Source organism: Salmo salar, chromosome 28 (assembly GCF_965601325.2).
Source record: "Salmo salar chromosome 28, fSalSal1, whole genome shotgun sequence".
Taxonomy (NCBI): domain Eukaryota; kingdom Metazoa; phylum Chordata; class Actinopteri; order Salmoniformes; family Salmonidae; genus Salmo; species Salmo salar.
Genome location: NC_138318.1, coordinates 25,800,147 through 25,816,432, shown reverse-complemented (window position 1 = coordinate 25,816,432; position 16,286 = coordinate 25,800,147).

Here is a 16,286-nt window from a genome sequence, read left to right as displayed (position 1 = left end):
CTGACATCTTTGGAGAGCTCTTTGGTCTTGGCCATGGTGGAGAGTTTGGAATCTGATTGATTGCTTCTGTGGATATGTGTCTTTTTTACAGGTAACAAGCTGCGGTTAGGAGCACTCCCTTTAAGAGTGTGCTCCTAATCTCAGCTCGTTACCTGTATAAAAGACACCTGGGAGCCAGAAATCTTTCTGATTGAGAGGGGGTCAAATACTTATTTCCCACATTAAAATGCAAATCAATTTATAACATTTTTGACATGCGTTTTTCTGGATATTTTTGTTGTTATTCTGTCTCTCACTGTTCAAATAAACCTACCATTAAAATTATAGACTGATCCTTTCTTTATCAGTGGGCAAACGTACAAAATCAGCAGGGGATCAAATACTTTTTTCCCCCACTGTATATACTGAACAACTATTTCAACGATTTTACTGAGTTAAAGTTCATATAAAGAAATCAATAACTTGAAAGAAATTCATAAGGCCCTAATCTATGGATTTCACATAACTGGGCAGGGGCACATCAGATGGGTGGGCCTGGGAGGGCACAGGCCCACCCACTTGGGAGCAAGGCCCACTCACTGGGGAGCCAGGCCCAGCCAATCAGAATGAGGTTTTCCCCACAAAAGGGCTTTATTACAGACAGAAATACTCCTCAGTTTCATCAGCTGTCCGGGTGGCTGTTCTCAGACAATCCCGCAGGTGAAGAAGCCGGATGTGGAGTTCCTGGGCTGGCGTGGTTACACATGGTCTGCGGTTGTGAGTCCGGTAGGGCGTACTGCCATATTCTCTAAAACGACGTTGGAGGTGGCTTATGGTAGAGAAATGAACATTCAATTCTCTGCCAACAGCTCTAGTGGACATTTCTGCAGTCAGTATGCCAATTACATGCTCCCACAAAACATGAGATATCTCTGGCATTGTGTTGTGTTACAAAACTGCAAATTTTAGAGCGGCCTTTTGTTGTCCTCAGTACAAGGTGCGCCTGTGTAATGATCATGCTGTTTAATCAGCTTCTTGATATGCAACAGTGGAGGCAGGGTTGAATCCTTCCTACATGTGGAAAACACACACATGCACACACACATATTGATATACACACGCACGCACATACTCACATACACAAACACACACACACAAACATGAGTTAATTTACTTTGAAATGTTGTCCCTTGAACAGCCCCTGTGGGTGGTAAGACATGGCCGATCTCTGTTTAAGAGGCATCTTCCATGCAGGATGTCATTATGAATAAGGATTCAGGTGAAGGGAGAGAAGGGAACTCTACCTCTAATACTCTGATAAATGTCTGCTGCCTAACCAGAGGGTCTGATCACTGCACTAGGTCTACTTCAATCTGACAGAGGTACTCTATACTCACTGAGAACCATGATCGGATTAAAGATTCTACATTCTAATATTCTGCAATTCTTAAATTCTATATTCTATTCAATAATATACACTGTACATATTTTACATAAATGCATGAGCATGGGGCAGGAATGGTTTGATGTATCAATCCCATATATCTAGACGGGGACAGAGTGGTAGAGTGTGGTAGAGAGTGAGTCAATGTTGAATGATGTCTTCTGCTTCAGAGACCCAGCAAAGCCCCTCAAGAATTTATACTTTTGAAGAATAAACACAAAAAAGAATAGCTAACAACCTCGGGGATGGATTGTGTGAGAGTGAGAGAAAAAGAGAGAGTCAAAGAAGAGTGAGTGCGTACATGCCCATGCGTACCCATGCCCATGCAGGGGCTTGTGTGTGTGATTTCTGTGCGTCCTAGAAACTGTATCTTGATTAAGTGTATTATCCTTTTACTTGTAGATTGAGGTTTCAGCATTGAGTGTCATGCTAATCATATATTTAGTGAAAGAGAATATCTCCAAGAAAGGAATTATGAAATAGATGGTACATCACTGATCATATAATCACCAAGGCATTCACTTTACCATTCTAGAAGAGAGATAGAGAGAGAGAAAGCGCAGGGGATAAGAGAGAGTAAGCGCGGGGGATAAGAGAGAGAGATGGAGGGTTAGAGAGAGAGAGGGAGAAAGAGAGAGAGAGGGAGAAAGAGAGAGAGAGAGAGCGAGAAAGAGATTTGGCAATGTAAACACATTTCCCATGCCAAAAAAGCCCCTTAGAATTGAATTGAATTGAGAGAGGGAGAGAGATGGGGAACGGAAGGAAGAGCTAGAGAGAGATTCAACAGAGATTAAATAAGTTCAACTGATTAAAACATTTTTTTTTTTCAACACAGTCATGCTGCAGATGGTCATCTCCGACTGGGCACAGATGTCATTTCAATGTCTAGCTTTGATTTCCTTCTGGTTGAGTCCAACTAACGTGAATTCAATGTGAAATCAATACAAAATGTCACCATGTCATTGGATTTAGATTAAAAGACAGACATCCCTCACCTTGAGGACTGCAAATCCAATCAGTTTTCCACGTTGATTCAATGTAATCACGTTGAGGTTTTTTGTTGAAATGATGTGGAAACAACGTTGATTCAACCAGTTTTTGCCCAGTGGGCTATGATGCATGCTCAGAAATCAGCTCCTTGTTTTCAGCTCCTTGTGTGTCTGCGTGCATGTGTGTGTGTGTGTGTGTGTGTGTGTGTGTGTGTGTGTGTTGTGTGTGTATGCATGCCTGCATCTGTGTGTGTGTGCAGAGAAAGCAAAGTGCATGACACAATGATGTTGCCCTAAGGGGGCACTGGGGTTGCTCCGTCACATCATATAATCATGAACCCTATAGGCTTACTTTATGACACTGTGATGTCATGACCTGAGGAGAAAGTCTGCTACTGGCCTCCACTGAGCCTCTCTAACCTGAAGAGGAGGAACCCTGCTACTGGCCTCCACTGAGCCTCTAACCTGAAGAGGAGGAACCCTGCTACTGGCCTCCACTGAGCCTCTCTAACCTGAAGAGGAAGAACCCTGCTACTGGCCTCCACTGAGCCTCTAACCTGAAGAGGAGGAACCCTGCTACTGGCCTCCACTGAGCCTCTAACCTGAAGAGGAGGAACCCTGCTACTGGCCTCCACTGAGCCTCTCTAACCTGAAGAGGAGGAACCCTGCTACTGGCCTCCACTGAGCCTCTAACCTGAAGAGGAGGAACCCTGCTACTGGCCTCCACTGAGCCTCTCTAACCTGAAGAGGAGGAACCCTGCTACTGGCCTCCACTGAGCCTCTCTAACCTGAAGAGGAGGAACCCTGCTACTGGCCTCCACTGAGCCTCTCTAACCTGAAGAGGAGGAACCCTGCTACTGGCCTCCACTGAGCCTCTAACCTGAAGAGGAGGAACCCTGCTACTGGCCTCCACTGAGCCTCTCTAACCTGAAGAGGAAGAACCCTGCTACTGGCCTCCACTGAGCCTCTCTAACCTGAAGAGGAGGAACCCTGCTACTGGCCTGGTCTGAGCCTCTAACATGAAGAGGAGGAACCCTGCTACTGGCCTCCACTGAGCCTCTCTAACCTGAAGAGCAGGAACCCTGCTACTGGCATCCACTGAGCCTCTCTAACCTGAAGAGGAGGAACCCTGCTACTGGCCTCCACTGAGCCTCTCTAACCTGAAGAGGAGCAACCCTTCTACTGGCCTCCACTGACCCTCTCTAACCTGAAGAGGAGGAACCCTGCTACTGGCCTGGTCTGAGCCTCTCTAACCTGAAGAGGAAGAACCCTCTACTGGCCTCCACTGAGCCTCTCTAACCTGAAGAGGAAGAACCCTCTACTGGCCTGGTCTGAGCCTCTCTAACCTGAAGAGGAAGAACCCTCTACTGGCCTGGTCTGAGGCTCTCTAACCTGAAGAGGAAGAACCCTCTACTGGCCTGGTCTGAGCCTCTCTAACCTGAAGAGGAAGAACCCTCTACTGCCTGGTCTGAGCCTCTCTAACCTGAAGAGGAAGAACCCTCTACTGGCCTGGTCTGAGCCTCTCTAACCTGAAGAGGAAGAACCCTCTACTGGCCTGGTCTGAGCCTCTCTAACCTGAAGAGGAAGAACCCTCTACTGCCTGGTCTGAGCCTCTCTAACCTGAAGAGGAAGAACCCTCTACTGCCTGGTCTGAGCCTCTCTAACCTGAAGAGGAAGAACCCTCTACTGCCTGGTCTGAGCCTCTCTAACCTGAAGAGGAAGAACCCTCTACTGGCCTGGTCTGAGCCTCTCTAACCTGAAGAGGAAGAACCCTCTACTGCCTGGTCTGAGCCTCTCTAACCTGAAGAGGAAGAACCCTCTACTGGCCTGGTCTGAGCCTCTCTAACCTGAAGAGGAAGAACCCTCTACTGGCCTGGTCTGAGCCTCTCTAACCTGAAGAGGAAGAACCCTCTACTGCCTGGTCTGAGCCTCTCTAACCTGAAGAGGAAGAACCCTCTACTGGCCTGGTCTGAGCCTCTCTAACCTGAAGAGGAAGAACCCTCTACTGCCTGGTCTGAGCCTCTCTAACCTGAAGAGGAAGAACCCTCTACTGGCCTGGTCTGAGCCTCTCTAACCTGAAGAGGAAGAACCCTCTACTGGCCTGGTCTGAGCCTCTCTAACCTGAAGAGGAAGAACCCTCTACTGGCCTGGTCTGAGCCTCTCTAACCTGAAGAGGAAGAACCCTCTACTGGCCTGGTCTGAGCCTCTCTAACCTGAAGAGGAAGAACCCTCTACTGGCCTGGTCTGAGCCTCTCTAACCTGAAGAGGAAGAACCCTCTACTGGCCTGGTCTGAGCCTCTCTAACCTGAAGAGGAAGAACCCTCTACTGCCTGGTCTGAGCCTCTCTAACCTGAAGAGGAAGAACCCTCTACTGGCCTGGTCTGAGCCTCTCTAACCTGAAGAGGAAGAACCCTCTACTGGCCTGGTCTGAGCCTCTCTAACCTGAAGAGGAAGAACCCTCTACTGCCTGGTCTGAGCCTCTCTAACCTGAAGAGGAAGAACCCTCTACTGCCTGGTCTGAGCCTCTCTAACCTGAAGAGGAAGAACCCTCTACTGGCCTGGTCTGAGCCTCTCTAACCTGAAGAGGAGGAACCCTCTACTGCCTGGTCTGAGCCTCTCTAACCTGAAGAGGAAGAACCCTCTACTGGCCTGGTCTGAGCCTCTCTAACCTGAAGAGGAAGAACCCTCTACTGGCCTGGTCTGAGCCTCTCTAACCTGAAGAGGAAGAACCCTCTACTGGCCTGGTCTGAGCCTCTCTAACCTGAAGAGGAAGAACCCTCTACTGGCCTGGTCTGAGCCTCTCTAACCTGAAGAGGAAGAACCCTCTACTGGCCTGGTCTGAGCCTCTCTAACCTGAAGAGGAAGAACCCTCTACTGGCCTGGTCTGAGCCTCTCTAACCTGAAGAGGAAGAACCCTCTACTGGCCTGGTCTGAGCCTCTCTAACCTGAAGAGGAAGAACCCTCTACTGGCCTGGTCTGAGCCTCTCTAACCTGAAGAGGAAGAACCCTCTACTGGCCTGGTCTGAGCCTCTTGAGCCCTGAAGGGAGCGTAGACTACGTCCCAAATGGCACCATATTCCCTAAATAGTGCACTACTTTTGAACAGAGCTCTAAATGGTCAAAAGTATTGCGCTATGAAGGGAATAGGGTTCCATTTGGGATGCAAACACTGGTTTGCACTGAGGCTCTTTACCCTGGAATGAGAGGAAGGTGGCATCAGTGGGAGACTGTATGACCATATAGATGTGTGTGGGAGTTAGATGTATAGTACCTAATGCAACTCACACTCCTGTCAGATACTCAGGATATAAGGTGATGTATTTAATCGATATGTCAGACACACATACAACACACACACACAAATGTACAATAATGCACACACACATGTACAGACAAACACATCAATTGTTTTTCTTCACTATTTGTATGTCTCTCACTGACCGGTACGCTGCCTTGCTTTCTTCCTCTAAGGCTCTCTCCCTCTAACTCTGTTTCTCTCTCTCTCTTTCCCTCTCCACTGTTTCTCTGCATGCTGTGTTTCTTTTGAGAGGGGGCTGGATGCACAGTGACAATGTTCTGTACTCTACTTGGTGGCTGTCACTGTGAGCCAGGCCTGATGAGGAGAGAGGGAGATGTGGAGAAGGGGGAGGGGAAGAGGTGAGGCAAGGAAAAAAGTTGAGGAGGGAGTCCCCTTATGCACTCACCCTTACTTTTACCACTACAACACTCACACATGCACACACACACTCTTTACCCTCACTTTCACTACTACAACCAGCCTCTCAACAGAACCATCAGATCCTCTCTCTCTCTACCCTCTCTTTCTCTCTCTCTACCTCTCTCTCTCTCCACCTCTCTTCCTCTCTCCCCGTCTCTCTCGCTCCCCCCCCCCCCCCCCTCTCTCTCTCTCTCTCGTGTGCTCTCTATTTTTGTTTTCTTCCTTTATGTAACCAAGGCTTGCAGGCATCTGCTTAATGCACTGACAATTAAAAAATAACGGGGAAGAAGACAAAACTGGGCAAAACTGGTTGAAATGACATCATCACAAAATTACATAATTTCAACTAGTTTTGGGATGTCCTTTGAGTAAGAGTGTACCAGGAGTTATTAGGGAATATGCGGTGAAATAGCGAATGAGATGACAAAAACATCAAGAACAGGGATGAGAGGAGTGATACTTTACGTCAGAGACTTGATGACGACCATTACTTAGGCTTTCAAGGCATGCACTGAAGGAGGAAATGTGGTTCACTTGTTACTCAGGAACACATTTCTTCATCATGTCTGTTAGAATATTAGTCATAATAACAACAAAAGCAATGGATCCTTTGACAGAAAGACAGAGTTTATTTCTGGAGATGATGTCAATATTTCAGAGGCCTCTGTAGCTGAAGGACACATAAGACCATGAGAATGGATTTATCCCAAAAGGCACCCTATTCTCTACATAGTGCACAACTTCTGGCCAGGGCCCTGGTCAAAAGTAGTGCACTGCATAGGGAATAGGGTGACATTTGGGATGTAGGCAATGTCTAGTCAACAGAAGCATTGGAATCTATAATAGATCACTAGCTTCCATCTATTAGCATTCAAGCCTATTGATTCTTAGTGACAGAGATGGTCGATGCCATTCTCAGGACATTTGATCTGACAGTGATATATATAATGAGTGATGAGTGAAGGTGTAACAGCATTGGATAATAGATTATGTTAATTATGTTACTCTAAGTGTTATAATGATCTATATATCCATACAGATCATGTATTTTTTTATGTTTTAATACAAAAGTAAAAAAAGGCCTATTCACACCCGAGCCGAGGCCAGCCGGTCTCCAGCTCTGCCATTGTTACAAAGAGACCCTGATGTTAAGGTCGAGGTATGTATAGTTTTTTGTGTGCTCTAGGGCAACGGTGTCTAGATAGAATTTGTATTTGTGGTCCTGGCAACTGGACCATTTTTAGGACACCATTAGTTTTGTCTTACTAAGAGTTTTCTGTCAGGGACCAGGCCTGACAGAATCTGTGCAGAAGATCTAGGTCCTGCTGTAGGTTCTCCTTGGTTGGGGACAGAAGCACCAGATCATCAGCAAACAGTAGACATTTGACTTCAGAGGCCAGTTGCTGCAGACTGTTCTAGTACCCTCGCCAATTAGTTGATATACATGTTGAAGAGGGTGGGGCTCAAGCGGCCCTGTGGAAAGAAAATGTGTGTGTTTTTTTCAAATTATTTCTGCACATTTTATAATGTGGTGTTCCCCCCCGAACACCACTTTCCATCAATTTGTATAGCTGACCTTCATGCCAAATTGAGTCAAAAGCTTTTTTGAAATCAACAAAGCATGAGAAGACATTGCTGTTCTCTCTCTCTCTCTCTCTCTCTCTCTCTCTCTCTCTCTCTCTCTCTCTCTCTCTCTCTCTCTCTCTCTCTCTCTCTCTCTACTAACCTGTCTCCCTACTAGACTTTGACTCCCTGCTAGCCTCTGTCTCCCTACTAGACTTTGTCTCCTTACTAGCCTCTGTCTCTCTACCAACCAATGTCTCTATAGTAGCCTGTCTCTCTACTACCCTGTCTCTCTCTACCCTACAAGAGGCTCTCCCTACTAGCCTCTGTCTCTCTACTAGTCTGTCTCTTCTAGCCTGTCTCTCTACTATCCTCTGTCTCCCTACTAGCCTCTCGCTACTAGCATGTCTCTCCCGCTCCACTAGACTGTTTCGCTACTATCATCTGTCTCCCTACTAGCCTCTACCTCTTTATTAGCGTGTCTCCCTACAAGCCTCTGTCTCTCTCCCAACAAATGTCTCTATAGTAGCCTGTCTCTCTATTAGCATGTCTTGCTACTACCCTGTCTCTCTACTACCCTGTCTCTACAGTAGCCTGTCTCTCTATTAGCATGTCTTGCTACTACCCTGTCTCTCTACTACCATGTCTCTACAGTATCCTGTCTCTCTATTAGCCTGTCTCTCTACTACCCTGTCTCTCTACTACCATGTCTCTATAGTAGCCTGTCTCCCTACTAGTCTCTGTGTCCCTACTAGCCTGTCTCGCTACTAGCCTTTCTACCTACTAGACTTTGTCTTCTTACTAGCCTCTGTCTCTCTACCAACCAATGTCTCTAAAGTAGCCTGTCTCTTAACTAGCCTGTCTCTCTATTAGCCTGTCTTCCTACTAGCCTGTCTCTCTACTAGCCTGTCTGTCTACTAGACTGTCTCTCTACTATCCTCTGTCTTCCTACTAGTATCTGTCTCCCTACCAGCCTGTCTCCATACCAGCCTGTCTACCTACTAGACTCTCACCCTACTATCCTATGTCTACCTACTAGCCTCTCACCCTACTAGCCTCTCACCCTACTAGCCTCTGTCTCCCTACTAGCCTCTGGCTCCCTACTATCCTCTGTCTCCCTACTATCCTCTGTCTCCCTACTAGCCTGTCTCCCTACTAGCCTGTCTCCCTACTATCCTCTGTCTCCCTACTATCCTCTGTCTCCCTACTATCCTCTGTCTCCCTACTATCCTCTGTCTCCCTACTATCCTCTGTCTCCCTACTATCCTCTGTCTCTCTACTAGCCTGTCTCCCTACTAGCCTGTCTCTCTACTATCCTCTGTCTCGCTACTAGTCTCTGTGTCCCTACTATCCTCTGTCTCCCTACTAGCCTGTCTCCCTACTATCCTCTGTCTCCCTACTATCCTCTGTCTCCCTACTATCCTCTGTCTCGCTACTAGTCTCTGTGTCTCTACTAGCCTCTGTTTCCCTACTAGACTTTGTCTCCCTACTAGCCTCTGTCTCTCTACCAACCAATGTCTCTATAGTAGCCTGTCTCTCTACTAGCCTGTGTCCCTACTAGCCTCTGTCTCCCTACTAGTCTCTGTGTCCCTACTAGCCTGTCTCCCTACTAGCCTGTCTCCCTACTAGCCTGTCTCCCTACTAGCCTGTCTCCCTACTAGCCTGTCTCCCTACTAGCATGTCTCCCTACTAGACTTTGTCTCCCTACTAGACTTTGTCTCCCTACTAGACTTTGTCTCCTTACTAGCCTCTGTCTCTCTACCAACCAATGTCTCTAAAGTAGCCTGTCTCTTTACTAGCCTGTCTCTCTATTAGCCTGTCTTCCTACTAGCCTGTCTCTCTACTAGCCTGTCTCTCTACTGTCCTCTGTCTTCCTACGAGCATGTCTCCCTACTAGCATGTCTCCCTAGTAGTCTGTCTCTCTACTAGTCTGTCTCCTTTGTAGCCTGTCTCTCTACTATCCTCTGTCTTCCTACTAGCATGTCTCCCTAGTAGTCTGTCTCTTTACTAGTCTGTCTCTCTACTATCCTCTGTCTTCCTACTAGCTTGTCTCTCTACTATCTTCTGTTGCCCTACTATCTTCTGTCTCCCTACTAGCATGTCTCTCTACTAGCATGTTTCCCTAGTAGACTGTCTCGCTACTAGTCTGTCTCCCTACTATCCTCTACTCCCTACTAGCCTGTCTCTCTACTATCCTCTGTCTTCCTACTAGCATGTCTCCCTGCTAGACTGTCTCTCTACTATCCTCTGTCTTCCTACTAGTATCTGCCTCCCTACCAGCCTGTCTCCTTACCATCCTGTCTACCTACTAGCCTCTCAACCTACTAGTCTCTGTCTTCATTCTAGTATCTGTCTCCCTACCAGCCTGTCTACCTACTAGCCTCTCACCCTACTATCCTCTGTCTTCCTACTAGTATCTGTCTCCCTACCAGCCTGTCTCCTTACCAGCCTGTCTACCTACTAGCCTCTCACCCTACTATCCTCTGTCTCCCTACTAGTCTCTGCGTCCCTACTAGCCTGTCTCCCTACTAGCCTGTCTCCCTACTAGACTTTGTCTCCTTACTAGCCTCTGTCTCTCTACCAACCAATGTCTCTATAGTAGCCTGTCTCTCTACTAGCCTGTCTCTCTATTACCCGGTCTTCTTACTAGCGTGTCTCTCTACTACCTTGTCTCTCTACTACCTTGTCTCTCTACTACCTTGTCTCCCTACTAGCCTGTCTCCCTACTAGCCTGTCTCCCTACTAGCCTGTCCCTCTACTAGCATGTCTCTCTACTAACCTGTCTCCCTACTAGACTTTGACTCCCTGCTAGCCTCTGTCTCCCTACTAGACTTTGTCTCCTTACTAGCCTCTGTCTCTCTACCAACCAATGTCTCTATAGTAGCCTGTCTCTCTACTACCCTGTCTCTCTTCTACCCTGTCTCTCTACTAGCCTGTCTCCCTACTAGCCTGTCTCCCTACTATCCTCTGTCTCCCGACTAGTCTCTGCGTCCCTACTAGCCTCTGTCTCCCTACTATCCTCTGTCTCCCTACTATCCTCTGTCTCCCTACTATCCTCTGTCTCCCTACTATCCTCTGTCTCCCTACTAGCCTGTCTCCCTACTATCCTCTGTCTCCCTACTATCCTCTGTCTCCCTACTAGCCTGTCTCCCTACTATCCTCTGTCTCCCTACTAGTCTCTGCGTCCCTACTAGCCTGTCTCCCTACTAGCCTGTCTCCCTACTAGACTTTGTCTCCTTACTAGCCTCTGTCTCTCTACCAACCAATGTCTCTATAGTAGCCTGTCTCTCTACTAGCCTGTCTCTCTATTACCCGGTCTTCTTACTAGCGTGTCTCTCTACTACCTTGTCTCTCTACTACCTTGTCTCTCTACTACCTTGTCTCTCTACTACCTTGTCTCCCTACTAGCCTGTCTCCCTACTAGCCTGTCTCCCTACTAGCCTGTCCCTCTACTAGCATGTCTCTCTACTAACCTGTCTCCCTACTAGACTTTGACTCCCTGCTAGCCTCTGTCTCCCTACTAGACTTTGTCTCCTTACTAGCCTCTGTCTCTCTACCAACCAATGTCTCTATAGTAGCCTGTCTCTCTACTACCCTGTCTCTCTTCTACCCTGTCTCTCTACTAGCCTGTCTCCCTACTAGCCTGTCTCCCTACTATCCTCTGTCTCCCGACTAGTCTCTGCGTCCCTACTAGCCTCTGTCTCCCTACTATCCTCTGTCTCCCTACTATCCTCTGTCTCCCTACTATCCTCTGTCTCCCTACTATCCTCTGTCTCCCTACTATCCTCTGTCTCCCTACTATCCTCTGTCTCCCTACTATCCTCTGTCTCCCTACTAGCCTGTCTCCCTACTATCCTCTGTCTCCCTACTATCCTCTGTCTCCCTACTAGCCTGTCTCCCTACTAGCCTCTGTCTCCCTACTAGCCTCTGTCTCCCTACTAGCCTCTGTCTCCCTACTAGCCTCTGTCTCCCTACTAGCCTCTGTCTCCCTACTAGCCTCTGTCTCCCTACTAGCCTCTGTCTCCCTACTAGACTGTCTCCCTACTATCCTCTGTCTCCCTACTATCCTCTGTCTCCCTACTATCCTCTGTCTCCCTACTAGCCTCTGTCTCCCTACTAGACTTTGTCTCCTTACTAGCCTCTGTCGCTCTATCAACCAATGTCTCTATAGTAACCTGTCTCTCTACTAGCATGTCTCTCTATTACCCGGTCTTCCTACTACCCTGTCTCCCTACTAGCCTGTCCCTCTACTAGCCTGTCCCTCTACTAGCCTGTCTCCCTACTAGCCTGTCAATCTACTACCATGTTTCTCTACTGTCCTGTCTCCCTACTAGCCTCTGTCACCCTACTACCTTGTCTCTCTACTAGCCTGTCTACCTACTACCCTGTGTCCCCACTAGCCTGTCTCCCCACTAGCCTTTCTCCCCACTAGCCTCTGTCTCCTTACTAACCTTTCTCCGTACTAGCCTGTCTCTCTATTACCCAGTCTTCCTACTACCCTGTCTCTCTACTAGACTGTCTCCTTACTAGCCTGTCCCTCTACTAGCATGTCACTCTACTAGACTGTCGCCTTACTAGCCTCTGGCTCTCCACTAGCCTGTCACTCTATTAGACTGTCGCCTTACTAGCCTGTCCCTCTACTAGCATGTCTCTCTACTAACCTATCTCCCTACTAGTCTATGTCTCTCCACTAGCCTACCCTACTTCCCTGTGTCCCTACTTTCTCCCTACTAGCCTTTCTCCCTATTGGCTGGTCTCCCTACTAGCATGTCTCCATACTAGTCTGTTTCTCTACAAGCTCCTCTTTCTCTACTGTCCTCTGTCTCCCTATCAACCTATATCTCCCTACTAGCCTGTCTCTATTAGCCTGTCGTTCTACTATCCTCTGTCCCTCTACTAACCTGTCCCTCTACTAGCCTGTCCCTCTACTAGCATGTCTCTACTAACCTGTCTAGCCGGTGGTTCTCTACTAGCCTGTTACTCTGCCAGCCTGTCTCCATACTAGCCTGTCTCCCTAATAGCCGGCCTGTCCTTCTACTAGCATGTCTCTCTACTAACCTGTCTCCCTACTAGCCTCTGTCTCTCTGCTAACCTGTCTCCCTACTAGCCTGTCCCTCTACTAGCACGTCTCTCTACTAACCTGTCTCCCTACTAGCCTCTGTCTCTCTACTAACCTGTCTCCCTGCTAGCCTGTCTCCTTACTAACTTGTCTCCCTACTAGCCTGTCCATCTACTAGCATGTTTCTCTATTAACCTGGCTCCCTAATAGCCTCTGTCTCTCTACTAGCCTCTGTCTCTCTACTAACCCGTCTCCCTACTAACCCGTCTCCCTACTAACCTGTCTCCCTACTAACCTGTCTTCCTACTAACCTGTCTTCCTACTAACCTGTCTCCCTACTAGCCTCTGTCTCTCTACTAACCTGTCTCCCTACTAGCCTCTGTCTCTCTACTAACCTGTCTCCTTGCTAGCATGTCTCCTTACTACCTTGTCTCCCTACTAGCCTGTCTCCTTACTAGCCTGTCCCTCTACTAGCATGTCTCTCTATTAACCTCTGTCTCTCTACTAGCATGTCTCTCTTCTAGCCTTTGTCTCTACTATGCTGTCTCTCTACTAACCTCTGCCTCCCCACTATTATGTCTCTACTAACGTCTCCCTACTAGTCCTGTTCTGCCTATTAACCTGTCTCTCTACTAACCTCTGTCTCCCTACCAACCTCTTTCTCCCCACTATTATGTCTCTTTACTAACCTCTGTCTCCCTACTAACCCTTGTCTCCCTATTAACCTGTCTCTCTACTAACCTCTGTCTCCCTACTAACCTCTGTCTCCCTACTAGCCCCTGTCTCTCTACTAAACTGTCTCCCCACTAGCCTGTCTCCCTACTAGCATCTGCCTCCTTACTAGCCTCGGTGTCCCTGGCCTCTCCGTTCCCAGATAGCCCAGTCCCACCAGGTGAGAGATGGTGTCAAACTGGTTCACCCCTGTCTACTGCATTTAGCTCAGTCTCAGTGCCTTGCCACTAGGGAGAATGAGACTCGCACACACACACGCACACACAAACACACCCTGGCTACCCAATCTGTCAGCAGTGATAACAGTCTCAGATAAACCTGCATGGCTGCAACAGCTGGAGCCATCTCTCTCTCTCTCTCTCTCTCTCTCTCTTTCTCTCTCTCTCGCTCTCGCTCTCTCTCGTTCTCTCTCTCTTGCTCTCTCTCTATGTGTGTAACAGAACAGGAAGTGTGAAGGTCATACACACCAAAGGAAGGAGGACAGAAACGTGTCCCTTTAGAGAAATAACAGAAATAACCATGGTTCGGGTAGTTAGAAGACTGAATGTTCCCATGGAAGTGAATTTTTTTGAGGCTTTTATCTTAATTTTTCTTTACATGCATTTCTTCTGCTTAACGCAATTATCATCATTGCACTTGAAGGCATTTGTCTGTCATAACAAGTATGAAGTTATCAGCATTATTCATTGCTTTGAATTTAATCAGGAATAGTGATCATTTAACATGCAAATAATGGATTGACAATTTTAATTATAATTTCCATTCATTTTCAACTTCACAAACTATTTTCTGCCGAACAGTTTGTTCCATGCTTGACATCGCTATTAGTCATAGTGAAATAATCAGTAACACTTTACTTGAACTGTGAAAATATACATTATTTACAATACTTTATAACTTGTTATAAGCAGGTCTGAGTCTTCATAATATCTTATTATAAAATGAAACAATATGAGTGTCTAAAATAACTGGGTAGAGTATAACTTCCTCAAAATCAGGTTTAAAATTAGTCCTTTTTTGACAACAGCCTGGTCCTTTTTTGACAACAACCACGTAGGAAATCCAGGTAAGTGAACACGAAGAGACACTGACAATCTCAGACAGTGCTCACCAACTTTTCTCTCTCGGTCTGGCCTGGTTCAGATTGAAACCATTATTCCTTCTTCATCTTTTGGATGACAAACACTTGTTATTGATTTCTACTTCTGTGACTGATTCCAGATAGAAATAAATCTGCTTTAGCTCCTCTCTCTCCAGAGTGAAAGAGAGCTGAGCAGTCCTCGAATGCATCCAAAATGGCACCCTATTCCCTATATAGTGCATTACTTCTAAGTTCTGACCAGAGTGAGCCCTATGAGCCCTGGTCAAAGGTAGTGCACTGTATAGGGAATGGTGTGGCATTTGGGATGTAGACCTCTACTCCTTGGAGACAAAACAAAGATTGATGACAGGGACAGTTTTTTTGTAGTAAGTGAAACAAAGCCTCATACACATAAATATTTAATATTTTCCTTCTGATTAATCTGAATTGTAGTGCCAATATCTTCTTTCTTGTTCTGTTTCTCCCATTTTACAATGCAGACACAATGGCCAGCAGTGTGAGTGACCCCAGTGATATCCCACTCTTTAAGATGACACCAAGCCCAAGGGCTCTATTTTAACAAACCTAACGCAATGGTAAATATTAGTGCTGGTGGTCGGTCTGGGGATGTGTCAGAAATATGTTTGCTATTTTCACAGAAGGAATTATGGGAGCAATAGCTGTCGATGGTGTGAAAGGGAAGGTTTTTGGTGAATAAATAAGTTGTAGATGTGATGAGGGCTTGACCATTCACTGGCAAATCAACATTGGTCATGGCTTAGTACTTTATGCGGTTGTCTCAAGTTGTGTGTTACTGATATTCTTTGAATTGTCAACAACTCCAATTCGGCTGGGGGCACAGAATATTCTCATCCTAGTCCATTGTATATTGATACCACTTATTAAAGGAATACTTTGGGATTTTTGACATGAATCCCTTTATCTACTTCCCCAGAGTCAGATGAAATCATGGATAGCAATCATGTCTCTGCAGCCTGTATGAAGGAATCTAGAGGTAGTTTTGCGAGCCAATGCTAACTAGCATTAGCATAATACCTGGAAGTCTACCATACTTAAAAGCATGCTAACAGTTTCCATAGACTTCCAGTCATTGTGCTAAAGCTAGTTAGCAATCGCGCTAACACTTCCATCAAATTGCACAAAGAGACATAAAAATGGTATCCACTAGTTCATCTGACTCTGGGGAAATACCTCAAATCCAGAAGTATCCCATTGAATAGCATACAGTTATAAGTAAAACATTTAAATGTAATGTGTTGTGTGTGAGGCACATTCGCAATAAGCAAGATACAGGCCTATCCATAGTTGACATGGCATTATAGGACTGAATAATTTGAATATGGTTCATAACTTAAATGTTTCTAAGTACCAGGGTCACCGGCATCATCTCATCTCTTGTTCCATGATGGGCATATAGACATAGCCTATATGGGGCTTTTACACTCACTATTTTACTGCTCCCAAACTTGATCTTTTAATAAAGCTTAGGCGATTAAGAGTTATTTTAAAGAGGTCTGACGAGCCAAACCCTTTATTTATATTCTAGGCTAATTGGCAAATGAATGCATTGTACAGGACAAAAACACAATCCTTCATTGAGGGGAGGGTAGGCTATGCTTGGTTTTGAATCAAATGAAATATAAGGTTCACTAGCACGAAAAGTATATCCCTCTTGTTCCATGTGCATATGTACACTGTGC